The sequence below is a fragment of the Scyliorhinus canicula genome, chromosome 2 (genome assembly GCF_902713615.1).
Source record: "Scyliorhinus canicula chromosome 2, sScyCan1.1, whole genome shotgun sequence".
NCBI lineage: Eukaryota > Metazoa > Chordata > Chondrichthyes > Carcharhiniformes > Scyliorhinidae > Scyliorhinus > Scyliorhinus canicula.
Genome location: NC_052147.1, coordinates 84,266,755 through 84,294,116, shown reverse-complemented (window position 1 = coordinate 84,294,116; position 27,362 = coordinate 84,266,755). Strand labels below are relative to the sequence as shown.

The 27,362-nt window shown below is 47.8% G+C and overlaps 1 protein-coding gene and 1 long non-coding RNA gene across 9 annotated transcripts in view; both read left to right on the top strand.

Moving 5' to 3' along the window:
• LOC119955427 (zinc finger protein DPF3-like) overlaps positions 1-27,362 on the top strand; it is a 402,756-nt gene that overhangs the window by 39,196 nt on the left and 336,198 nt on the right. The gene's annotated exons all lie outside the window — the stretch shown is intronic.
• LOC119955453 lies at positions 13,114-15,948 on the top strand. Its single transcript, XR_005458473.1, has 2 exons — positions 13,114-14,063; positions 15,508-15,948. It is a non-coding gene; the product is annotated as an uncharacterized LOC119955453 (long non-coding RNA).

The window sequence follows — 27,362 nt, the reverse complement described above, 5'->3', positions numbered from 1 at the left end:
GCAGGGATACATTACGGCCCCCGTAGATATTCAAATCAGAAACATAAATACCTCGCACTCCGTTTGTTTAGGGGATTTGCCCCAAACATCAAAGGACAGTTTAGGAATCGACTTCATGAGCTCACACAACCTTTCCTTTGACCCTGTGAATAAGTGTGTATGGAAAATGGTCAGAACAGCAAGAGCCCCCGCCATGCTCACAGTACGAGACTACGAACATAGAATTTGCTCAGTAGATGACTATTGTTTTGATCTGCAAGCCATTAGTACAGATAACATGATTAGAGAGGGCCGAAGAAAACATAAAGCATCCTTCGCCCAGCACAAGCACGATTGTGGAAAAATTCTGCGAACAGTCTGATGGAACCATCAATTCAGCGAACACGTGTAGTTGGATCTGAACAGAGGCTTTAATACACTTACAACAGAGCCAGTCTATTTGTCGTTGAACTTCAGATGAACTGGCAGGCTGGCTCTAATACACTGATCTTTATACATCGGTCCCAGGGGGAGGAGTCCTGGGCGGAGCCAAGGGAGGAGCCCAGTACAAACTCTCGCATACTCCCAGAGCGACTCCCCCTGGTGGTCGGATAGTGCAACTGCACTTACAATGGTGGATAGTGAACATACATACACGGAGTTATATTGGCAACTATGTACAGCATTGATCTTACAACAGGTAGATAACGAACATACATACATGGAGTGATATTGGCAACTATATATCGTGTGAATCACATTCACCACATTCACCCCCTGTTACAAAAATCAAGTCCGGCGGGGGTGATGGCTCAAAGAGTCAGTCTGTCCGGTGGATGAATTGTCTTTTGATCTGCGGAGCACCGGGGTTGTAGCCTCTTGCAGTGGCTGGGCGGGAGTCGAGGTCTGGGGTACGGTTGTCGGCTCCGGGGCGAGTCTTGTCCGAGCCTCATACTACACCTGGTCGAATGGAGACTGGGGGGGGCGGCCTGGTGCTGGCGCTCTAGACTGGTGGGGTGAGCTCGCAGAATCGGGGGTGCAAGGGGGCGGCCGCATAGGGAACGGGGAAAGGATTTCCTCGGTGGGGGTAGATGGGGGGCTGGATCCAGCGGGTGCCAGGCCCAGGAGGGATACTGTGTCCTGGCGACCGTACGGGAACTCAACAAATGCGTACTGTGGGTTGGAATGAAGCAGGCGCACCTTTTCAACAATGGGGTCGGTTTTGTGCGCCCTGACGTGCTTCCTTAGGAGAAACGGGCCTGGCGTCCTCAGCCATGCTGGAAGTGCCTATGGTAGTGCCGCTGGAAAAAATGAAGAGCCTCTCCTTTGGGGTTTGGTTGGTAGCTTACACAGGAGGGATCTAATTGCGTGGAGCGCGTCAGGGTGGACTTCCTGCCATTGGGAAACTTGGAGCTTCCTGGACCTGAGGGCCAGTAGGACGGTCTTCCAGACCGTCGCGTTCTCCCTCTCCACCTGTCCGTTCCCCCTGGGGTTGTAACTGGTAGTCCTGCTCGAGGCGATGCCCTTGTCGAGCAGGTACTGACGCAGCTCGTCACTCATAAAGGACGCACCCCGGTCACTGTGCACGTAGCTGGGAAAACCGAACAGGGTGAAGACTCTATGCAGGGCCCTAATGACTGTGTGGGAGGTCATATCGGGGCATGGGATGGCGAAGGGGAATCGGGAGAACTCGTCGATAATGTTAAGGAAGTAAATGTTTTTGTTAGTTGAGGGGAGTGGCCCTTTGAAATCGATCGCAAGGCGTTCAAAGGGCCTAGAAGCCTTGACCAGGTGGGCCCTGTCTGGTCTATAGAAGTGCGGGTTGCACTCCGCACAGATCGGGCAGTCCCTGGTGACCGCTTTTACCTCCTCGTTGGAGAAGGCAGGTTTCGGGCTCTGATGTAGTGGGCGAGCCGGGTGACCCCTGGGTGGCAGAGGTCATCGTGGATGGCTTTTATGTGGCTGATTTGCGCGCTGGCGCATATCCCGCAGGATAGGGCATCCGAGGGCTTGTTGAGCTTCCCCGGTCGATATTTGATATCGTAATTGGAGGTCGAGAGTTCAATCCTCCACCGAAGAATTTTGTCATTTTTAATTTTGCCCCTTTGCGAGTTCTCGAATATGAAGGCGACCGACCATTGGTCGGTAATGAGGGTGAACCTCCTACCTGCGAGGTAGTGCCTCCATGATGGCTTGTGCTTCCTTCTCGACTGAGGAGTGTCGGAGTTCTGAAGCGGATAGGGTACGGGAGAAAAATGCAACGGGCCGCCCTGCTTGGTTTAAAGTGGCTGCTAGCGCTACCTCTGAGGCGTCGCTCTCAACCTGAAAGGGAGTGGATTCATCCACCGCCCGCATGGCTGCTTTGGCGATGTCGTCCCTGATGCAGCTGAAAGCCTGGCGCGCCTCAGCAGACAGCGGAAATAGTGTGGCCTTGAAGAGTGGGCGGGCTTTGTCCACATATTGGGGGACTCACTGGGCGTAGTACGAAAAGAGCCCCAAGCACCGTTTGAGGGCCTTGGGGCCATGGGGGAGGGGGAGTTCTAAGAGGTCTGGGCCCAGGACTCCGTTCTCCACGACGTAGCCGAGGATGGCTAGTCTGTACGGAACACGCATTTCTCCTTGTTATATGTAAGGTTTAATTTTTGGGCCGTCTGGAGAAAACGGTGGAGGTTGGCGTCGTGGTCCTGCTGACCATGGCCGCAGATGGTAACATTATCCAGATACGGAAACGTGGCCCGCAGCCCGTACTGGTATACCATTCGGTCCATTGCTCGTTGGAACACCGAAACCCCGTTAGCGACGCCGAAGGGAACCCGGAGGAAATGGAAGAGGCGGCCATCGGCTTCGAACGCCGTATAGTGGCGGTCCTCAGGGCGGATTGGGAGCTGGTGGTATGCAGACTTCAGATCCACCATGGAAAATACCCGATATTGGGCGATCTGGTTTACCATGTCTGCAATTCTGGGGAGAGGATACGCGTCTAGGAGCGTAAAGCGATTGATGGTCTGGCTATAATCGACGACCATGTGGAATTGTTCCCCGGTCTTGACGACCACCACCTGAGCTCTCCAGGGACTGTTACTGGCCTCTATGATCCTCTCACTGAGCAGCCTTCAGACCTCCGTTCTGATAAATACCCTATCCTGCAGGCTGTACCGCCTGCTGCGGGTGGCTACCGGTTTGCAATCCGGGGTGAGGTTGGCGAAGAGAGGAGGGGGGGCGATTCGCAGCGTAGCGAGGCTGCAGATAGTGAGTGGGGGCAGGGGCCCGACGAAGCTGAGGGTGAGACTCTTGAGGTTACATTGGAAATCCAAGCCTAAGAGGAGTGGCGCGCAGAGGTCGGGCAAGACATACAGTTTAAATTTGGAATAGCTAGCGCCTCGAATCGTTAGTGTTGCTGTAGTGCGGCCTTGGATTTGGATGGAATGGGAGCCCGAAGCGAGGGCGATAGTTTGGTTGACGGGATAAATAGGGAGGGAACAGCGTCTTACCAGCTCTGGGTGTATGAAGCTCTCTGTGCTCCCGGAGTTGAAGAGGCACGACGTGTTGTACCCGTTGATCTGGACCTCCGTCATCGAATTTCTCAGATGCTTGGAGCGAGATTGGTCGAGGGTGACCGCGTTGAGTTGCGGGCCGCGTGGTGGGTGCCTGGGGGAGTCTAATTCTTCCGATCGGGCATCCTGTCGAGTAGATGCTGCTGCGTTCTGGCGAGCTTGATGCAGGAACACTGCGCTGAGTTGCGGGCCATGTGGTGACTGCCCGGGGAGGTCGTATTCCTCCGATGAGCTGTTTGAGTCTGGGGATGCAGCTAGGGCCCGTGCATCGCATGTGGAGGGTGGTGATGAAGATGGCGTCCAAGATGGCGGCCCCCATGAATCGCACGTGGCGGGAGGGGGCGGAGCCTGAGCGTAGGCCACAGCGTTTTGGGCCCCGCGGGCCTGCTGGTGCTGGGGGCGATGTTTTTGGGGTGTTGAGGGCTGGGGCCCTTCTGCCGAGGCACACTCTAGCATAGTGGCCTTTCTTCCCGCAGCTGTTGCAGGTCGCGGATCGGGCTGAGCAGTGCTGCCGCGGGTGCTGGCTTTGTCCACAGAAGTGGCAGGCTGGAGCAGTTGAATAACTGGTTTGGGGAGCTGAATAGTGGCAGGCTGGAGCAGTTGAATAACTCGTTTGGCGAGCTGAGTAGCTAGCTGGGGAAGCTGAGTAATTAGCTGGAGCAGCTGGATAGTTTGAGTAGTTGACTGGCACAGTAGGACGACCAGCTGTGGCAGCGCGTTAGCTGGGGGGCCTTGCGGCACAGACTTAGGGGGTCCTCAGGTCGGGGGCCCATGCGGGGTCCGCGGGAAACGAGTTGAGGCTGCGGAAGGAAACTTCCATTGTGATAGCAGCCTCTACGGTAGTCTCTAAGCCCTGGGCCCCATTTTCTAATAGTCTCTGGCGTACATAGCTAGATCGAAGGCCCGCTACAAAAACATCCCGCACAGCAAGCTCCCTATGTTCGGCCGCGGTTACGGCCTGGTAATTGCAGTCATTTGAGAGATTGTTCAACTCGCGTGCAAATTCAGCTAAAGTTTCAGTAGACCGTTGTCGGCGAGTCGTGAACACATGGCGGGCAAAGACTTCGTTCATGGACCGGGACCATATATTTTGTCCAAAATCTCCAGCGCTGCGGTGTAGGAACCGGCTGGATTTATTTGTGTAGAAATTCTGTGGCTTACCCTCGCGTGCAGTAGGCTGAGCTTTTGTTCCTCCGTAGTTTCAGCGGTGCTGATTTCGGCCAGGTAGGCCTTAAAACATTTCAGCCAGTGGCAGAAGGTTTCTTTCGCCTCTGCATCCTGTGGATCGAGTTCTAGACGTCCTGGTTTTAGAGCGGATTCCATGCTTTACTTCGGCAGCTTCTTAAGTGTATTAAATTGATGGAACCATCAATTCAGCGAACACGTGTAGTTGGATCTGAACAGAGGCTTTAATACACTTACAACAGAGCCAGCCTATTCGTCATTGAACTTCAGATGAACTGGCAGGCTGGCTCTAAGGCACTGATCTTTGTACATCGGTCCTAGGGGGAGGAGTCCTGGGCAGAGCCAAGGGAGGAGCCCAGTACAAACTCTCGCGTACTCCCATAGCGACTCCCCCTGGTGGTCGGATAGTGCAACTGCACTTACAATGGTGGATAGTGAACATATATACACGGAGTTATATTGGCAACTATATACAGCATTGAACTTACAACAGGTAGATAACAAACATATATACATGGAGTGATATTGGCAACTATATATAGTGTGAATCACATTCACCACACAGTCATAATTACAGGTCCCGATCCCAAGCCTCAGAAGCAATACGGTTTCCCAAGCAGAGTGTGAGATTTCAAAAGTTATCAATAGCTTACTAGATCAAGGAGTAATTTGGCCCTTAAAGAAACCTGACTGTTCATGGAGATTGACCATTGACTACCGAGAGCTCAACAAGGTCACTCCATTAGCAGCTCCCACCGTTGCCACGAGTCCTGAAACCATGCTGAAGCAGGGAGTACATGCTAAGTACTTTACTGGGCTGGACATTAGCAATGGCTTTTGGTCCATTCCCTTGGATAAGGCCTGTCAATACAAGTTTGCATTCACATTTCAAGGACAGCAGTATACGTGGACATGTCTCCCACAAGGTTTCCACAACTCCCCCTCCATCTTTCACTGACAATTGGCCAACGGACTTTCCAAATTTTCCCGACCCAAAAGCCTTATTCAGTATGTGGACGACTTACCCCTACAGACGGACACAAAGGAAGAGCACGTTAAGCTTCTTTCCGAATTGCTAGGTTTCTTACAATCAATTAGATGCAAAGTCAACCTGAAAAAAGCCCAGATCCTGAAAGAAAAGGTCCTTTACTTAGGAACCCAACGCAGCTCCTGTTAGATGGTAGGTTAAAGGACGGTTCAGTCATCCAGATCAGAGCAGCTCGCTGGACACTGTTATTACAAGGAAGGGACATCACAGTTAAACGGACAAAGGCCCACACATTTTTCGCGGACAACCTGCAGTATGAAGGAACCCCACATGAGTGCCAGATCATTGCAGCCAAACACCACACAAGACTCTTCATTCCGAAATCACTACCCACATGAGCAGGCAGCAGAACACAGAATCCCCCGACCACTGATGACTCTTAAAAAATTGATGTAGATGGTTTCTCCACCATTGACAATGGAAAAAGAATAACAGGATGCGGTAATTATGTGGAAGATGCACACAGGGACGCACATTAGAGGACATATCTTTAAAATTGCCAGGCCACTTAGGATCACAAGCAGCTGAATTCGCAGCAATAGCACATGTAGTGCAGCACCCAGATTCTTTCCCAACCCTCGCAGATATATATTCGGACAGTTTATATGTCTGCAATAGTTTGACAGAATTCCTGCCCCTGTGGGAATCTAGAGGATTCATATCCACTGATGGTAAACCCCTACCCTCAGCCCCATTATTGAAGCAAATTCTTGAGACAGGAAAAGACTGCACATATGGCATAATCAAAGTCAGAAGCCATTATCGTTCCTCCCCATCCGGTAAAGTAAAGGCAGATGCCCCAGCAAAGGCAGGATAATGACACGGTCACTTTTGGAAACCCCCCGAGAGTGAACCGTTACATGCAGTCCAGGTTTCACAGACCAATATCGAAGATTTCGCCCAGGCTCAAAAGGCAGATGACACTCTTAAGCAAGTCTTAGACGGAAACTACCCAGCCCCCTACGACAAATTCAAGGACTCACTGACGGTACAGGACAATATAATTTTAAAGAATGGAATTTATGTGGTCCCCACCCATGACAGGAACCAGATATTTTGCCAGTTTCATGACGGATACAGACATCAGGGGATAGAAACCACCATTGTCCACTTAAGACCTTTGTGCTGGTGATTATGTTGAGAATTGTTTAATCTGCGCACAGAATAATCCTGAAAGGTACTCCAGGAAAGGACAATTAAGACACACCCGACCTGTTAATAGCCCATGGATGAATTTACAGCTCGATTACATTGAACAAAGAGAACAGAGAACAAAGAAAATTACAGCACAGGAACAGGCCCTTCAGCCCTCCCAGCCTGCGCTGATCCAGAGCCTTTATCTAAACCTGTCTCCTATTTTCCAAGGGCTACTTCCCTCTGTTCCCCACCCGTTCATATATCTGTCCAGATGCATCTTAAATGATGCTATCGTGCCCGCCTCTACCACCTCCGCTGGCAAAACGTTCCAGGCACCCACCACCCTCTGCGTAAAAATCTTTCCACGCACATCTCCCTTAAACTTTCCCCCTCTCACCTTGAAATCGTGACCCCTTGTAACTGACACCCCCACTCTTGGAAAATGCTTGTTGCTATCCACCGTGTCCATACCTCTAATAATTTTGCAGACCTCAATCAGGTCCCCCCTCAACCTCTGTCTTTCCAATGAAAACAATCCTAATCTACTTAACCTTTCTTCATAGCTATCCCCCTCCATACCAGGCAACATCCTGGTGAACCTCCTCTGCACCCTCTCCAATGCATCCACATCATTCTGGTGATGTGACCAGAACTGCACGCAGTATTCCAAATGTGGCCTAACCAAAGTCCTATACAGCTGTAACATGACCTGCCAACTCTTGTACTCAATACCCCGTCCGATGAAGGCAAGCATGCTGTATGCCTTCTTGACCACTCTATCAACCTGCGTTGCCACTTTCAGGGTACAATGGACCTGAACTCCCAGATCTCTCTGTACATCAATCTTCCCCAGGACCCTTCCATTGACCATATAGTCCGCTCTTGAATTTGATCTTCCAAAATGCATCACCTCGAATCTGCCTGGATTGAACTCCATCTGCCATTTCTCTGCCCAACTCTCCAATCTATCTATATTTTGTTGAATTCTCTGACAGTCCTCCTCGCTATCTGCAACTCCACCAATCTTTGTATCATCTGCAAACTTGCTAATCAGACCACCTATACCTTCCTCCAGGTCATTTATGTAGATCACAAACAACAGTGGTCCGAGCACGGATCCCTATGGAACACCACTAGTCACCCTTTTCCATTTTGAGACACTCCCTTCCACCACTACTCTCTGTCTCCTGTTACCCAGCCAGTTCTTTATCCATCCAGCTAGTACACCCTGAACCCCATACAACTTCACTTTTTCCATCAACCTGCCATGGGAAACCTTATCAAATGCCTTACTAAAGTCCATGTATATAACATCTACAGCCCTTCCCTCATCAATTAACTTTGTCACTTCCTCAAAGAATTCTATTAGGTTTGTAAGGCATGACCTTCGCTGCACAAAACCATGCTGCCCATCACTGATAAGTCTATTTTCTTCCAGATGTGAATAGATCCTATCCCTCAGTATCTTCTCCGACAGTTTACCTACCACTGACGTGAAGCTCACAGGTCTATAATTCCCTGGATTTTCCCTGCTACCCTTCTTAAACAAAGGGAAAACATTAGCAATTCTCCAGTCCTCCGGGACCTCACCCATGCTCAAGGATGCTGTAAAGATATCTGTTAAGGCCCCAGCTATTACGACCCTCGCTTCCCTCAGTAACCTATGATAGATCCCATCCGGTCCTGGGGACTTGTCCACCTTAATGTCTTTTAGAATATCCAAAATTTCCCCCTTCCGTATGACAACTTGACCTAGAGTATTTAAACATCCATCCCTAGCCTCAACATCCGTGTTGTCCCTCTCCTTTGTGAATACCGATGCAAAGTACTCATTAAGAATCTCACCCATTTCCTCTGAGTCCATGCATAAATTCCCTCTTTTGTCTTTGAGTGGGCCAATCCTTTCTCTAGTTACCCTCTTGCTCCTTACATACGAATAAAAGGCTTTGGGATTTTCCTTAACCCTGTTAGCCAAAGATATTTCATGCCTCCTTTTAGCCCTCTTTATTGCGCGTTTGATTATCGTCCTACTTTCCCGATATTCCTCCAAAGCTTCATCAGTTTTGAGTTGCCTCGATCTTATGAATGCTTCCTTTTTCATCTTAGCTAGTCTCACAATTTCACCTGTCATCCATGGTTCCCTAATCTTGCCATTTCTATCTCTCATTTTCACAGGGACATGTCTGTCCTGCACTCTAATCAACCTTTCCTTAAAAGACTCCCACATTTCAAATGTGGATTTACCCTTAAACAGCTGCTCCCAATCCACATTCCCTAGCTCCTGCCGAATTTTGTTATACTCTGCCTTTCCCCAATTTAGCACTCTTCCTTTCGGACCACTCTTGTCCTTGTCCATGAGTATTCTAAAACTTACGGAATTGTGATCGCTATTTCCAAAGTAATCACCAACTGAAACATCAGCCACCTAGCCGGGATCATTCCCCAATACCAGGTCCAGTATGGCCCCTTCCCGAGTTGGACTATTTACATACTGCTCTAAAAAACTCTCCTGAATGCTCCTTACAAACTCTGCTCCATCTACACCTCCAACACTACACGAATCCCATTCAATGTTGGGGAAGTTAAAATCTCCCATCACAACCACCCTATTGCTCCGACATTTTTCTATAATCTGTCTGCATATTTGTACCTCTACTTCATGCTCGCTTTTGGGAGGCCTGTAGTAAAGTCCCAACAATGTTACTGCACCCTTCGTATTTCTTAGCTCCACCCATATTGCCTCTGTGCTCGAATCCTTAATCACAGCTGTGATATCATCTCTGAGGAGTAATGCAACTCCTCCCCCCCTTCTACCACCCTCTCTAATCCCTCCTGAAGCATCTATACCCTGGGATATTCAGTTGCCAGTCCTGCCCTTCCCTCAACCAAGTCTCAGTAATACCAATAACATCATATTCCCAGGTACTGATCCAAGCCCTAAGTTCATCTGCCTTACCTGCTACACTTCTCGCATTAAAACAAATGCACCTCAGACCACCTGTCCCTTTGCGTTCATCAACTCTTCCCTGTCTACTCTTCCCCCTAGTCACATTGAGTTTATTATCTCGTACCTTACTGGCGTTAGTTGCTGCTTCTTTACTGACCTCTAACTTCCTAATCTGGTTCCCATCCCCCGCCACATTAGTTTAAAACCTCCCCAACAGTCTTAGCAAAAGCACTCCCTAGGGCGTTGGTTCCAGTGCTGCCCAGGTGTAGACCATCCGGTTTGTAATGGTCTCACCGCCCCGAGAACCGGTTGCAATGTCCCAAAAATCTGAACCCCTCCCTCCTGCACCATCTCTCAAGCCACGTATTCATACTGACTATTCTTGAGTTTCTACTCTGACTGTCCCGTGGCACTGGTAGCAATCCTGAGATTACTACCTTTGAGGTGCTACTTTTCAACTTATCTCCTAACTCCCTAAATTCTGATTGTAGGACCTCATCCCTTTTTTTACCTATATCGTTGGTGCCTATATGCACCACGACAACTGGCTGTTCACCTTCAGTATTTACCCTTCAGTATGTCCTGCAGCCGATCGGAGACATCCCTGACACGAGCACGCGGGAGGCTACTCCCCTTATGATTGAATCCCCTGTGACTATAGCCCTGCCAGTCTTGTTCCCGCCCTTCTGTGCAGCAGAGCCAGCCACGGTACCATGAGCCTGGCTACTACTGCCTTCCCCTGATGAGTCATCTCCCCCAACAGTATTCAAAACGGTATACCTGTTTTGGAGGGAGATGACCGCAGGGGACACCTGCACTGCCTTCCTGCTCTTTCTCTGCCTTTTGGTCACCCATTCCCTCTCTTCCTCAGCAATCCTAACCTGCGGTGTGACCAACTCACTGAACGTGCTATCCACGACCTCCTCAGCATCGCGGATGTTCCAAAGTGAGTCCATCCGCAGCTCCAGAGCCGTCATGCGGTCTAACAGGAGCTGCAGCTGGACACACTTCCTGCACATGAAGGAGTCAGGGGCATCGGCCGCGTCCCTGAACTCCCACATTGAGCACGAGGAGCATAACACAGGTCTGGGATCTCCTGCCATTTTTAGCCTTTACCTTAACTGACTACAAACTATACTATCAAATAATTAATAAGTGACTGGAAAAAAAGACTTTACTTACCAATCACAATACTCACCAACACAGGAAGAGTTAAATTTTTCCCAGCTGCTGCTAATTGGAGCACTTTCCTTGCCAGGCAATCAGGTCACTGCTGATTAGCTACTGAATACTGCTGAACAGGGGCTGTTTAGCACAGGGCTAAATCGCTGGCTTTGAAAGCAGACCAAGCAGGCCAGCAGCACGGTTCGATTCCCATAACAGCCTCCCCGAACAGGCGCCGGAATGTGGCGACTAGGGGCTTTTCACAGTAACTTCATTTGAAGCCTACTCGTGGCAATAAGCGATTTTCATTTTTTTCATTAAAGTTTTAAAGAGGTACATTTACCTTCCCAACAACCCCTCACCACTGCTCCCGCCGAGAATCTGAAGTCCGCTGCTCCTTATCAACAGTTTTTTTTGGTTAGAGGAAGAGGGCGGGTGTGAGACACTACACGTGTAGTGTCTCGGGTTTAGCCGCTGCCCAAATATATCAGTTCTCTCACCTTCCCAGAGCGCAATTCGGCCGCTCCCACGCAGCTCCTCCCACGCACTGAAACTGCAAGGTAAGTTTTTTTTTTAATTGGAAACTTACCGCTCCCGTTCAGCTCCTCCCACGCACTGAAACTGCAAGGGAAGTTTTTAAAAAATGGAAACTTACCGCTCCTGTTCAGCTCCTCCCAAGCACTGAAACTGCAAGGGAAGTTTTTAGAAAATAGGTAAACTTACCGCTCCCGTTCAGCTCCTCCCACGCACTGAAACTGCAAACAGCCCCCTGGTTACTGCTCTCGCTGAAAAAAAACGAAAGCACACTCCACGCCCCTGAAAAAGGTCCCCTTTTCCCCCCCCCTCAAATGGGTGGAAGCATTTCCCTCCAGAACAAACACGGCTAAGGCAACAGCCAAGATCTTAACACAAAGAACAAAAAAAATTACAGCACAGGAACAGGCCCTTCGGCCCTCGCAGCCTGCGCCGATCCAGATCCTTTATCTAAACCTGTTGCCTATTTTCCAAGGTCTACTTCTCTCTGTTCCCCACCCGTTCATATATCTGTCCAGATGCATCTTAAATGATGCTATCGTATCCGCCTCTACCACCTCGGCTGGCAAAGCATTCCAGGCACCCACCACCCTCTGCGTAAAAATCTTTCCACGCACATCTCCCTTAAACTTTCCCCCTCTCACCTTGAAACCGTGACCCCTTGTAATTGACACCCCCACTCTTGGAAAAAGCTTGTTGCTATCCACCCTGTCCATACCTCTCATAATTTTGTAGACCTCAATCAGGTCTCCCCTCAACCTCTGTCTTTCCAATGAAAACAATCCTAATCTACTCAACCTTTCTTCATAGCTAGCCCTCTCCATACCAGGCAACATCCTGGTGAACCTCCTCTGCACCCTCTCTAAAGCATCCACATCCTTCTGGTAATGTGGCGACCAGAACTGCACGCAGTATTCCAAATGTGGCCTAACCAAAGTCCGATACAACTGTAACATGACCTGCCGACTCTTGTACTCAATATCCCGTCCGATGAAGGCAAGCGTGCTGTATGCCTTCTTGACCACTCTTATCAACCTGCATTGCCACCTTCAGGATACAATGGACCCAGGACTATTCCATTGACCATATAGTCTGCTCTCGAGTTAGATCTTCCAAAATGCATCACCTCGCATTTGCCTGGATTGAACTCCATCTGCCATTTCTCTGCCCAATTCTCCAAACTATCTATATTTTGCTGCATTCTCTGACAGCCCGCCTCTCTATCTGTAACTCCACCATTCTTAGTATCAGATGTTTACACGCTGGGGACTCCCCCGCAGCATTGAATCAGACCAAGGTTCCCATTTCACCGGCAGAGTAATGCAGAATGTCCTAATGATTTTTAGAATAAAACAAAAATTCCACACTGCTTATCACCCCCAATCCAGTGATATTGTGGAATGTATGAACCGGACCCTGAAAGCGATTATTAGGAAAATGGTGCAACAGCATAACACCACGTGGGACACAGTTCTCCCATTCGCCCTTATGTTTATTAGGACCACAGTATCAAGTTCCACAGGATTCACACCCCCCCCCCCCCCCCCCCCCCCCCCCCACACAACTTCATGACCGGACGACCCATGAAACAAACTGAATATTTATTAGGAGTTGGTTTGGCCCGCCCTGACCCACGAAAAAACGGACCAACAACTCACGAAAAATGTGAAGGCAGCCCAGCTCGCTGCAGCTGTCCGACTAGATGCTAGGAAAAAGCAGTGTAAGGCCTGCTTTGATAAAACAGTCCACCCAGTCGAGCAGGCATTTTCAAAGGGTGGGTCCCAGGCGGGTGTCGGGAGGGTCGCGGAGCCGTCCGCCTCGGCACTTCCGATCGCGCAGATCCGCGCGCAACAGCCACAGCAGCCGGCTTTTAATAACACCGGCTGCAAGCGGCCTTCAAAATTGGCCACGAACATATTTTTAAAATGCGGCCCCACTCATCGGCACGCATGCGCAGAGATTTGCGCATGCATACCAACGAGCGGGCATGCATGCACAATGCGGCCGCATTATTTTTGTACGGTCGCAGTCCAGAGGAGGTTTTATTTGACATAATTTTACAGGAAAAAATGCAGTAGCTGAAAATGTTTTCATCCGCTAGAAATTGGAGGTTCACCCAAACATTGCAAGGTCAGAGAAAAATGTGGGTCGTGCAGGTCAGCCAGCGTGGGCATTGAATGTCGGCCGTCGTGGGCCGCAAAGGTCGGCTGGCGTGGGCCTCGAGGGTCGGCTGGCGTGGGTCGCGAGGGTCGGCTGGCATGGGCCTTGAGGGTCGGCTGGCATGGGCTGCGAAGGTCGGCCGGGTTAGGTCACGAAGGTTAGCTGGTTGGTAAAAATGGGTCCCCAAAAAAAAGTTTGAAAAACACTGCAGTAGAGTAGAAAGTCGGTCAGCAAGTGATGGTTTCCCTGTATAATCCCAGTTTGTTCTTCACCCCTAAATTTGCAGGACCCTTCTCCATTTCGGATAAAGTGAGCCCCTATGTGTACAAAATAACGTACCCCAATGGAAAAACAGGTTGGTTCCATATCAAACAGCTTAACGTTTATGGAACCCAATGTTGACACTCCCACCACATCTCCCTCGCAATGGCAGACAATTCCGCCCCGCCCATCGACAACTTAGACCAGCCTCCCCCCCCCCAGCCAGGACAGCACGTCCACGCCCACAGACCCGATCTTGTCTCCGCCCACAGGTACGCCTTTCCACCTTGAGCTTGATTTGGATGACAGCGACAGCCCCTGGAACAAACCAGGACATGTTTGGCCCCCTGCACCCCCTTTCATTGCCACAGCCAGAGCCACCGCCCGACAACAGAAATTTGCCCTTTGCAGCTACCGCCCCTCATGACAAACGTACCCCCATTGGCACCGCGATAATGCTTGTCAATTAGTAAGGAATCACGATTTGGTTCCCACTGCGGCTCACGCGGCTGCGGTATTGAAACGACAGACACAAGTTTGGCAACTGGAGATGGTGATGACTCAGAGTCTGACTCCCGTTACGGTAACCCTTTCACGACGCTTTTTGATATAGAACCCTGAGGTGTCCAGATGATGTGAAAAAGGAACCGCATCTGAATTACGGTGTCCTATTTCCTGATGGAACCTGCCTACTTTCTTTCTTTCTTTCTTTCTTATTGCTACATGGTTTTAATTAATGTCGGCTAGACACAAAATTTCTTGATAGTTTATTCTTCCGATCTCACATGGTTTTAATTAATGTCGGCCAGTTACAAAATTTCTTGATACATTCATGGTTACTCTTCTGACGCCATTTACTGCCCAATGACCGTTAAAGGAGCAAATTGTTGGATCCCATATGTTACAAATTCTTTCCGCTCATTCGGTCACCCAGGTAGGGAGTAACGGCACTAATCCCCGCCCTGCCTGAGGACCCCCAATGCATCCGGTCAGCCAAGCTCGGGTAGTGGAGCAAAGGCACTGATCACCGCCCTACCCGGGGAATCCCACCCATTCTTACCCTGCCGCGGCCCACACTCACCTCATGCTTCGATCACTTCAAGTAATCTGGAATGGTTTTTTTACACTCCTTACTATCCTTGGCAGGTCTTTGTTTCCCCTTATCTGCTCTTTAGTGTGGTTTAAAGAATGCCTTTTGCCACAGCCTGTACACTCAACTCTTTACCTTCCGCGACTCTTTGGTCGCTACCTCAACTGCTATTTACATGTTTGACTCCCTTGGTTGTTACACATTTGCTGCCTCTGGACCCTGGATGGAGAAATTGTCCGTCCACTCACCGCATCGACCACACACTCCTTGCACTTAAACAGAATTTTTTTTTTTCGGATGTCTTATCTCTCAAATGGTTGTTTAAAAGAAAAATGAGGGAGTCACACATGGTGACAATTCTAATGGGTGATTGAAGTTGAAAAGAGAAAGGCAAGTAAAACGAGATGTTAACCAACGATAATAACAGATATTATGCTTGCACCCTCAGGAATATACGAAACAAAAAGACAAGATGAAGACAAGACTGATGACCACCATTGTGATCATCGCTGGACTCCTACAACTGCCGCGTTATCAGCCTTTGTACCCCACACTACACCAGCCCAGAACATGACCATACAATATGAGACCCCTAGCCCGGACACCACACCTCACTTGAAAATAAACACTGATACCCCCCACGTGGTGTGAAAACATTGTAAAATGGCATTCCCTTTCCTATACAGTAGAAGCCCTTTTGGTAATAGCAATACTCTGCAGTGTGGTTCAGACACTTTGACTCTGCAAGTGGCGAAGGAGAGCCTCCCGCTCCCCGATATACACACTCTGAGCCCCTTTCCTTGGAATCCAACAAACCCCACAAACCTTTTAAAACTTTTTCACTGACAAAATAAAAAGTTGTACTTCTTCTATGACTGTAATAGATTAAGTAGAGATGTGATGCTGCTGTTTATTTCTTAAAATGTTTTGTATTGTACATAAATTCCTTTTTGATATTTGCCAGCACATGAGAGTAGCTTAGGTAATGATAGTTAGAGCTTCTCTTGTGTAAATAAGTTAGAACATAGAACATAGAACACTACAGCGCAGTACGGGCCCTTCGGCCCTCGATGTTGCGCCGACCTGTGAAACCATCTGAAGCCTATCTGACCTACACTATTCCATTTTCATCCATATGTCTATCCAGTGACCACTTAAATGCCCTTAAAGTTGGCGAGTCTACTACTGTTGCAGGCAGGGCGTTCCACACCCCTACTGCTCTCTGAGTAAAGAAACTGCCTCTGATATCTGTCCTATATCTACTACCCCTCAATTTAAAGCTATGTCCCCTCGTGTTGGTCATCACCACCCGAGGAAAAAGACTCTCACTGTCCACCCTATCTAACCCTCTGACTGTCTTGTATGTCTCTATTAAGTCACCTCTCAGCCTTCTCCTCTCTAACGAAAACAACCTCAATTCCCTGAGCCTTTCCTCGTAAGACCTTCCCTCCATACCAGGCAACATCCTAGTAAATCTCCTCTGAACCCTTTCCAAAGCTTCCACATCCTTCCTATAATGTGGTGACCAGAACTGCACGCAGTACTCCAGGTGCGGCCGCACCAGAGTTATGTACAGCTGTAGCATGACCTTGTGGTTCCGAAACTCAATCCCCCTGCTTATAAAGGCTAGCACACCATATGCCTTCTTAACAGCCCTATTAACCTGGGTGGCAACTTTCAGGGATTTATGTACCTGGATGCCGAGATCTCTCTGTTCATCTACACTACCAAGAATCTTGCCATTCTCCCAGTACTCTGCATTCCTGTTACTCCTTCCAAAGTGAACCACCTCACACTTTTCCGCATTAAACTCCATCTGCCACCTCTCAGCCCAGCTCTGCAGCTTATCTATGTCCCTCTGTATCCTACAACATCCTTCAGCACTATCCACAACTCCACCGACCTTCGTGTCATCTGCAAATTTACTAACCCATCCTTCTACACCCTCTTCCAGGTCATTTATAAAAATGACAAACAGCAGTGGCCCCAAAACAGATCCTTGCGGTACACCACTAGTAACTGAACTCCAGGATGAACATTTGCCATCAACCACCACCCTCTGTCTTCTTTCAGCTAGCCAATTACTGATCCAAACCGCTAAATCACCTTCAATTCCATACTTCCTTATTTTCTGCAATAGCCTACCGTGGGGAACCTTATCAAACGCCTTACTGAAATCCATATACACCACATCAACAGCTTTACCCTGATCCACCTGTTTGGTCACCTTCTCAAAAAACTCAATAAGGTTTGTGAGGCATGACCTACCCTTCACAAAACATGTTGACTATCGCTAATCAACTTGTTCTTTTCAAGATGATTATAAACCCTATCTCTTATAACCTTTTCCAACATTTTACCCACAACCGAAGTAAGGCTCACAGATCTATAATTACCAGGGTTGTCTCTACTCCCCTTCTTGAACAAGGGGACAACATTTGCTATCCTCCAGTCTTCCGGTACTATTCCTGTCGACAAAGATGACATAAAGATCAAGGTCAGCCCCTTTTACCCTCCTCAGCTGACCCTCCGCCTTACCTGTGGAAAGGAGCCCAAACTCCATTTGAAGTCTCTGACGCTCCTTCAGGAGCTCCTCATTTGGAGACTCCGAGTATCTCCTGTCCACCTCTAAGATTTCTCCTACCAACCTGTCCAGGTCCGACCGCTCAGTTTTATCCCTGTGGGTTCGAATCAAAATACATTACTCTCGAATAACCGCTTTAAGTGCCTCCCAGACCACCCCAGCTACAGTCTCTCCCGTGTCATTGATCTTTATGTATCCCCGAATGGCCTCGCTCACTCGCTCACAGATCTCCTCATCCGCTAACAGCCCTGTATCTAGTCTCCACTGTGGGCGCTGGGGCATTCCCGTGCCTGCCCGTAGGTCTATCCAGTGTGGTGCGTGATCTGAAACCACAATTGCTGAGTACTCGGTGTCCTCAACTCCTGCTAAAAGTGTTTTATCCAGCACAAAGAAATCTATCCTGGAGTATGCCTTATTAACATGGGAGTAGAATGAATATTCCCTGCTCCTTGGTCTCTCAAATCTCCATGGATCCACCCGTCCCATACGCTCTGTGAACCCCTGCAGTTCCTTTGGCATTGCTGTTAGCTTCCCCGGCCTAGCACTCGACCGGTCTAACCTTGGGTCCAGGACCGTATTAAAGTCACCTCCCATAATCAGCCGGTGCGAGTCAAGGTTTGGGATCTTCCCCAGCACCTTCCTGATAAACGTGACATCATCCCAGTTTGGGGCATATATATTCATCAGCACCACGGCCATTCCCTCTAGCTTCCCGCTAACTATAATAAATCTGCGTCCCAGATCTACCTCTGTCCTCCCTACCTCGCATGTCACCCTTTTAATCAGGATAGCCACCCCTCTTGTTTTAAAGTCCAGTCCTGAATTAAACACTTATCCGACCCAGCCCTTCTTTAATCTAATTTGGTCTCCCAGCTTCAAGTGTGTCTCCTGCAACATAGCCACGTATCCTTTTATCTGTCTCAGGTGTGCGAACACATGAGCTCTCTTAACCGGCCCGTTCAGTCCACGAACATTCCATGTAACCAGTCTGGTCGGGGGGGGGGTGCTTTTGCCCCCCTCCCCTGTCGGTCAACTATGACCTTTCCTACTTTCCTAGCCCATGTTCAGCACCTCACTTGATCCGCCACTCGGCGGCGACCACCATCTGATCTCCATCTCCAGTTTCCTAATTGTTCCTTACCCGTCGCGACCGGATGTAATGTTTGGTGGTGTGTACGCTGGTGTGTCCTGTTTCCCCTGTTGTTGTGGGGCCTTGGGCCTGAAACGTTTTATATTTGTTGGCGTCTGGCCATTTCAGTTTTGTTGGACTGTTTTTTTTGTCCTCTTTGTTCTCCTCAATTTTGTTTTTGGGCCTCTCCTTCATGGTCGTTTTTGTGAGTTTTCTGACTTTGTGGGGCTCATCCAGCTGGGGATGATTGTTCCCTAGTGCTGATCGGGCTGTGCGTTAACCAGCATAAGTATAACTGGTCAGCTGCTGCAGCAGCTGACAGAAAGGAGTGAGGACACTGAGATGTGTAACTGCATCCTGTGTAAATACTAACATCTTTCTTATGAATTCTTTGGACTCTCCTTTGCTGTTTACTTCACAACCTACGCATCTCCCCCCCCCCCCGCCACCCCATTCCACTTGCACCGTCATCTCTTTTGCACACCTCCATGTCCCCATTCCCATAGCACATTGTGCAAAAATGGCCACAACAGTAAGACGGCCACCAAAGAAGTCACAACTCAAAATTATCAATTACATTCAAGAACCATTCATAAATCGTACAAAAGGTACACAAATATCTCAAAAGCTACAGACGGTATAAAAGTCCCATGCTCCTAACGAAGTCATTCACCTCCTCCACCGCCAAGAAGTAGTATACCGGCCCTTGAATGTTACCCAAGGTTCGTCCGGGCACAGAACCCTAAACTGAATCTTGTTCTGAAAGAGTGCTGCCTTAGCCTTATTGAACCCCACGGTCTCGTGACCAGGTCAGCATCAATGTCCTGGTGAATCTGCATCCGATTTCCTTCATAGCTGCAGTCCTGAGTCACCGTGGCTCACCTCAAAATCTTTTCCACACACAATCAACGTCCACGGCAGCTCCCCAGCCCTCCATTTCTGCCTCAAGGACTAGTGGGCACGATCCACCTCCGGCGCTTTGTCCACGATCCTTTCCTCCACCAACTTTGTGAACATTTATGTGACGTAGCCTATGGCACTCGTTAGATATTGCAGCTGAGACCGATTCTCTTGATTATCCACCTCGCACGCAGCACCTTGCAGGCCTCACCCAGGATCATCATCTCCACCTCCAACAACACAATCTGGTCACTCTGGTTTGATGCCACTTTTTCCACCTCTTGGATGATTGCTCCTTGCACCTCCAAGTACTTCTCCACCTGATCCAAGGTCCTGCAAAGAAGTGCTACTGCCCCCTCAATCGCACTCCAGTCATAAGAACATAAGAACTAGGAGCAGGTGTAGGCCATCTGGCCCTTCGAGCCTGCTTCGCCATTCAATTAGATCATGGCTGATCTTTTGTGGACTCAGCTCCACTTTCCCGCCCGAACACCACAATATTCCGTTATTCTTCAAAAAACTATCTATTGTTATCTTGAAAACATTCAGTGAAGGAGCCTCAACTGCTTCACTGGGCAGGGAATTCCATAGATTCACAACCCTTTGGGTGAATAAGTTCCTCCTGAGCTCAGTCCTAAATCTACTTCCCCTTATTTTGAGGCTATGTCCCCTAGTTCTGCTTTCACCCGCCAGTGGAAACAACCTCCCCGCATCTATCCTATCTATTCCCTTCATAATTTTATACGTTTCTATAAGATCCCCCCCCCCCCCTTCGAAATTCCAATGAGTACAGTCCCAGTCTACTCATCCTCTCCTCGTAATCCAACCCCCTCAACTCTGGGATTAACCTAGTGAATCTCCTCTGCACACCCTCCAGTGCCAGTACATCCTTTCTCAGGTAAGGAGACTAAAACTGAACACAACACTCCAGGTTGTGGCGTCACGAACACCTTATACACTTGCAGCATAATGTCCCTTATCTTAAACTCCATCACTCTAGCAACGAAGGACAAAACTCCATTTGCCTTCTTAATCACCTGTTGCATCTGTAAACCAACTTTTTGCGACTCATGCACTAGCACACCCAGGTCTCCCAGCATGTTTTAATATCTTTATCATTTAAATAATAAGCCCTTTTGCTGTTATTCCTACCAAAATGGATAACTTCACATTTGTCAACATTGTATTCTATCTGCCAGACCCAAGCCCATTCACTTAACCTATACAAATCCCTCTGCAGACTTCCATGATCCTCTGCACTTTTTGCAATCAGGGGAGAAACAATCACTCGTCACTCTCCTCACACTTTATCCATCGGATTCACTCATCAAATGGGCAAAAAGGACCAAAACTGACATCTGCAGGTAGGAGCCACCTCCTCTGCGACCAGTCAGACCATGGCACTACCGGAAGTAGGACCTCGTCTTTTGATTGGGCACTCTGCAACATTCTGGATTCAAAATTGGTCCAACAATTTCAGACCATCTTTTCTGCAATTATTTTGTTTTCTTTTTCTTTGCAAGTTTAGATTTTGGTTTCATTTTCCTCTTGTTTTTGCTTTCTGACGGCAGTTATTCATTATTCTGCTATTCACACCTCTTCTAGACACCTTTTATTTCTTTACTTTTCCATTACCACTTCCTTTCACCCTTTTGCCATTTAATCTTTTCAGTCTTCCAACCTGATAGACACCTTCTCATGCTGCCATCCCTCTATTCACTTGTTTAAAACCTATTGGATTTCTAATTCTTCACAGTCCTGATGAAAGATCATTCACCTGAATGTTAACTCTACAAAAGCTTTCAGAATATTTCCAACATTTTGGTTTTTATTTCAGCATTCCAACATCAACAGTACTTTTCTTTTGTAGGTTTGTAGAATCATTACAGTACTGAAGGAAGCCATTTGGCTCATCATGTATGTCCATTCAGGCTCTTCTAAGGAGCAATTCATGTACTGTCACTCCCCTACTCTCTCTCTACCAACGTCCCTACGTTTTTCCCTTTCCAGATATTTTTAAAAATTGGGAAAATGTAGATTTTACAGCACAGAAAGAAGCTACTCTGCCAGTGTGTCTGCACTGACTGAAAAACAAGTCCTCCAACCTAATCCCATTTTCCAGCACTTGGAGCACAGCTTTCAAGGTTATGGGACTTCAGGTGCACATCCAGACATAGAACATAGAACAGTACAACACAGAACAGGCCCTTCGGCCCTCGATGTTGTGCCGAGCAATGATCACCCTACTCAAACCCACGTATCCACCCTATACCCGTAACCCAAACAACCCCCCCTTAACCTTACTTTTTAGGACACTACGGGCAATTTATCATGGCCAATCCACCTAACCCGCACATCTTTGGACTGTGGGAGGAAACCGGAGCACCCGGAGGAAACCCACACACACACGGGGAGGACGTGCAGACTCCACACAGACAGTGACCCAGCCGGGAATCGAACCTGGGACCCTGGAGCTGTGAAGCATTTATGCTAACCACCATGCTACCGTGCTGCCCTTTACCATCTTTTAAGTAAATTGAGGGTTTCTTCCTCTTCTATCCTTTCAGGCAGCAAGTTCCAGACCAATTTTCCTCATCTTCCCTCTAATCTTTCTACCAGTCTGTTTAAATCTATGCCCCTAGTCACTGACCTCTCTGCAAAGAAAAATAGATTCTTCCCACACTCTCTACCTATGCCCCTCACAATCTTGTACACCCAATCAAATCTCGTTCAGCTTCCTCTGTTCGAAGTAAGACAACCCCAGTCTATCTAATCTTTCATGATAGCTGCAATTTTCCAGTCCTGGTAACAAACTCGTAAATCTCTTCTGGACCCACTTTCGTGCAATTATATCCTTTATGTAATGAGGTAACCAGAACTCTATGCAGTACTCAAGTTGTGGCCTAACTCATATTTTATATAGCTTTAGCATTTCCTCCCTGCTCTTATATTCAATACCTCAACTAATAAAGGAAATAAGGTAGATGTGGTCATTGATGGAAAAAAAAGACAGGCTGTGGAAACTTTTATCTTGCTTTTATCAGAACAGATGCAGGAATTTCAAAGGGAGCTACACTTTATATTGCATGAAAAAGGGTGCTGATTGGTGGAAAATCAATTCTGGTCATGGCATTGCCATGGAATTTTCCCCAGGGAACTATTGTCCCCATGTTTTTGTTTACCTCAAAAAAAGGTGCAATGCCTGGACATATTCCTTTTGTCAAGTCCCTGTGTGTATATGTAGCTTCTAACCAGAGTAAATGACCCTGACTGATAATTGGCTGTTAGCGTAATTCTTGGCACACTTGGGATTGTTCAGCAAGTCCTGCCCAAACACGGAATCACATCTAACATGAGGCATTATGCTATGAGTTTTACAAGCCTGGGTTGGTTGATTACAGTCAGTCTTTCCCTATTGTGAGCAGCTGAAGGGGAGAGCTGTTTGTAAAGTCCACTAGCCATTGGAATGTATGGCTTACATATCTGGCATTGCACTGGCACTGAAATTCATATATCACATTACTCTCTGAACTCAACTCTTCCTTCCTGCACTATGTCCTATGCCCTGATTCTTGTGTTCAAAAGCCAAATTTTTAAAATTAATTTCTGGGAGGTATAATTCTGCTATTCTGCTATAATATAATTCTGCTAGGCCAGCATTAATTGTTTACCTTTAGTTGCCCTTTAGAAGGTGGTGGTGGTGAGCTGCCTTAGAACATAGAACAGTACAGCACAGAACAGGCCCTTCGGCCCTCGATGTTGTGCCGAACAATGATCACCCTACTCAAATCCACGTATCCACCCTATACCCGTAACCCAACAACCCCCCCCAACCTTACTTTTTAGGACACTACGGGCAATTTATCATGGCCAATCCACCTAACCTGCACATCTTTGGACTTTGGGAGGAAACCGGAGCACCCGGAGGAAACCCACGCACAAACGGGGAGGACGTGCAGACTCCTCACAGACAGTGACCCAGCCGGGAACCGAACCTGGGACCCTGGAGCTGTGAAGCATTTATGCTAACCACCATGCTACCGTGCCTTCTTGAACTGCTGCATCCCCTGAGGAGTAGGTATTGTTAAGGGATGGATTTCCAGAATTTTGACCCAAGGAACGGTGATATATTTCCAAGTCAGGATGGTGGGTGACTTGGACAACTTCCAGTTGGTGGTGTTCTCATGTACCTGCTGCCCTTGTCCTTTTAGATGGTAGCAGTCGTAGGTTGGGAAGGTGAGGTTGGTCAATTCCTGCAGTACTTCTTGTTGATGTGACTCCAGAACCACATCAATGTGGTTGACTCTTAAGTGCCCTCTGAAATGGCCCAGCAAACTGTTCAGTTGCATCAAACTACTATGAAGTCTGAAAGGAATAAACCGGATGGCATCAACCTCGGCAACACAAACAGCAGCAGACCAAGCCCAGTCATTCCTGCGTCAGTGAAGGAGTAGGTGAACGTTTGTGGGTCGGGTGCCAATATAGTGGTCTGCTTTGTCCTGGATGGTGTTGAGCTTCTTGAGTGTTGCTGGAGCTGCACACATCCAGGCAAGTGGAGAGTATTCCACCACACTCCTGACTTGTGCCTTGTAGGTGGTGGAGGACAGGCTTTGGGGCATCAGGAGGTGAATTATTTGCCACAGTAATCCTAGCCATTGACCTACTTTGGTAGCCACAATATTTAATGGCTAGTTCAGTTTCTGGTCAATGGTAACAAGGACGATAGAAAGAGGGAAAATCGACCGTGGATATCTAAGGAAATAAGGGAGAGTATCAAATTGAAGGAAAAAGCATATAAAGTGGCAAAGATTGCTGGGAGATTAGAGGACTGGGAAATCTTTAGGGGGCAACAGAAAGCTACTAAAAAAGCTATAAAGAAGAGTAAGATAGAGTATGAGAGTAAACTTGCTCAGAATATAAAAACAGACAGTAAAAGTTTTTACAAATATATAAAACAAAAAAGAGTGGCTAAGGTAAATATTGGTCCTTTAGAGGATGAGAAGGGAGTTTTAATAATGGGAAACGAGGAAATGGCTGAGGAACTGAATAGGTTTTTTGGGTCGGTCTTCACAGTGGAAGACACAAATAACATGCCAGCGACTGATAGAAATGAGGCTATGACAGGTGAGGACCTTGAGAGGATTGTTATCACTAAGGAGGTAGTGATGGGCAAACTAATGGGGCTAAAGGTAGACAAGTGTCCTGGCCCTGATGGAATGCATCCCAGAGTGCTAAAAGAGATGTCTAGGGAAATTGCAGATGCACTAGTGATAATTTACCGAAATTCACTAGACTCTGGGGTGGTCCCGGTGGATTGGAAATTAGCAAACGTGACACCACTGTTTAAAAAAGGAGGTAGGCAGAAAGCAGGAAATGATAGGCCAGTGAGCTTAACTTCGGTAGTAGGGAAGATGCTGGAATCTATCATCAAGGAAGAAATAGCAAGGCATCTGGATAGAAATTGTCCCATTGGGCAGATGCAGCATGGGTTCATAAAGGGCAAGTCATGCCTAACTAATTTAGTGGAATTTTTTGAGGACATTACCAGTGCAGTAGATAACGGGGAGCCGATGGATGTGGTATATCTGGATTTCCAGAAAGCCTTTGACAAGGTGCCACACAAAAGGTTGTTGCATAAGATAAAGATGCATGGCATTAAGGGTAAAGTAGTAGCATGGATAGAGGATTGGTTAATTAATAGAAAGCAAAGAGTGGGGATTAATGGGTGTTTCTCTGGTTGGTAACCAGTAGCTAGTGGTGTCCCTCAGGGATCCGTGTTGGGCCCACAATTGTTCACAATTTACATAGATGATTTGGAGTTGGGGACCAAGGGCAATGTGTCCAAGTTTGCAGATGACACTAAGATGAGTGGTAAAGCAAAAAGTGCAGAGGATACTGGAAGTCTGCAGAGGGATTTGGATAGGTTAAGTGAATGGGCTAGGGTCTGGCAGATGGAATACAATGTTGACAAATGTGAGGTTATCCATTTTGGTAGGAATAACAGCAAACGGGATTATTATTTAAACGATAAAATATTAAAGCTTTCCGCTGTGCAGAGAGACTTGGGTGTGCTAGTGCATGAGTCACAGAAGGTTCGTTTACAGGTGCAACAGGTGATTAAGAAGGCAAATGGAATTTTGTCCTTCATTGCTAGAGGGATGGAGTTTAAGACTAGGGAGGTTATGTTGCAATTGTATAAGGTGTTAGTGAGGCCACACCTGGAGTATTGTGTTCAGTTTTTGTCTCCTTACTTGAGAAAGGACGTACTGGCACTGGAGGGTGTGCAGAGGAGATTCACTAGGTTAATCCCAGAGCTGAAGGGGTTGGATTATGAAGAGAGGTTGGGTAGACTGGGACTGTACTCGTTGGAATTTAGAAGGATGAGGGGGAATCTTATAGAAACATTTAAAATTATGAAGGGAATAGATAGGATAGATGCGGGCAGGTTGTTTCCACTGGCAGGTGAAAGCAGAACTAGGGGACATAGCCTCAAAATAAGGGGAAGTAGATTTAGGACTGAGTTTAGGAGGAACTTCTTCACCCAAAGGGTGGTGAATCTATGGAATTCCTTGCCCAGTGAAGCAGTTGAGGCTCCTTCATTACATGTTTTTAAGGTAAAGATAGATAGTTTTTTGAAGAATAAAGGGATTAAGGGTTATGGTGTTCAGGCCGGAAAGTGGAGCTGAGTCCACAAAAGATCAGCCATGATCTCATTGAATGGCGGAGCAGGCTCGAGGGGCCAGATGGCCTACTCCTGCTCCTAGTTCTTATGTTCTTACCTCCCAGGATGTTTATAGTGGGAGATTCAGCGATGTTAATACCATTTAATGTCAAGGGGCAATGGTTTTACACATAATTTACAGTGCAGAAGGAGGCCATTCGGCCCATCGAGTCTGCACCAGCTCTTGGAAAGAGCACCCTACCCCCTACCCAAGGTCAACACCTCCACCCTATCTCCATAACTCAGTAACCCCCCCCAACACTAAGGTCAATTTTGGACACTAAGGGCAATTTATTATGGCCAATCCACCTAACCTACACATCTTTGGACTGGTTAAATCATTTCTAGTTGGAGATGGTCATTGCCTGGCACTTCTATTGTGCAAATGTTACGTGTCAATTGTCAGTCCAAGCCTGGATAATGTTCACGTCTTTATGCGTTTAGACATAGACTGCTTCTGTATTTGAGGAGTTGAAAATGGTGCTGAACATTGTGCAATCAGCCTTATGTTGGAAGGAAGGTCATTGATGAAGCAACTGAAGGACACTACCCTGGGCAACTCCTCCAGTGATGTCCGGAACTGAGATGATTGACCTTCAAACACCACAGCCATCTTTCTATTATGCAAACTGCGACGCCAACCAGCGGAGAATTTTCCCTCTGATTCCCATTGACTCTGGTTTAGTTAGGCCTCCTGGATGCCATACTTGATGTCAAGGGCAGTCACTCTCACCCCACAAAGATCCAGCTCTTTTGTCCATGTTTGAACCAGGATTGTAATGAGGTCAATTGCTGAGTGACCTTGGCGGACCCAAACTGAACGTCAGTGAGCAGGTTATTGCCAAACAATTGCCGCTAGGTGGTACTGTTGAGGGCACCTTCCATCACTTAGAGTAAAGTAGACTGATAGGGAGGTAATTAGCCAGATTGAATTTGTCCTGCTTTTTGTGTGCAGGATGTAACTGGAAA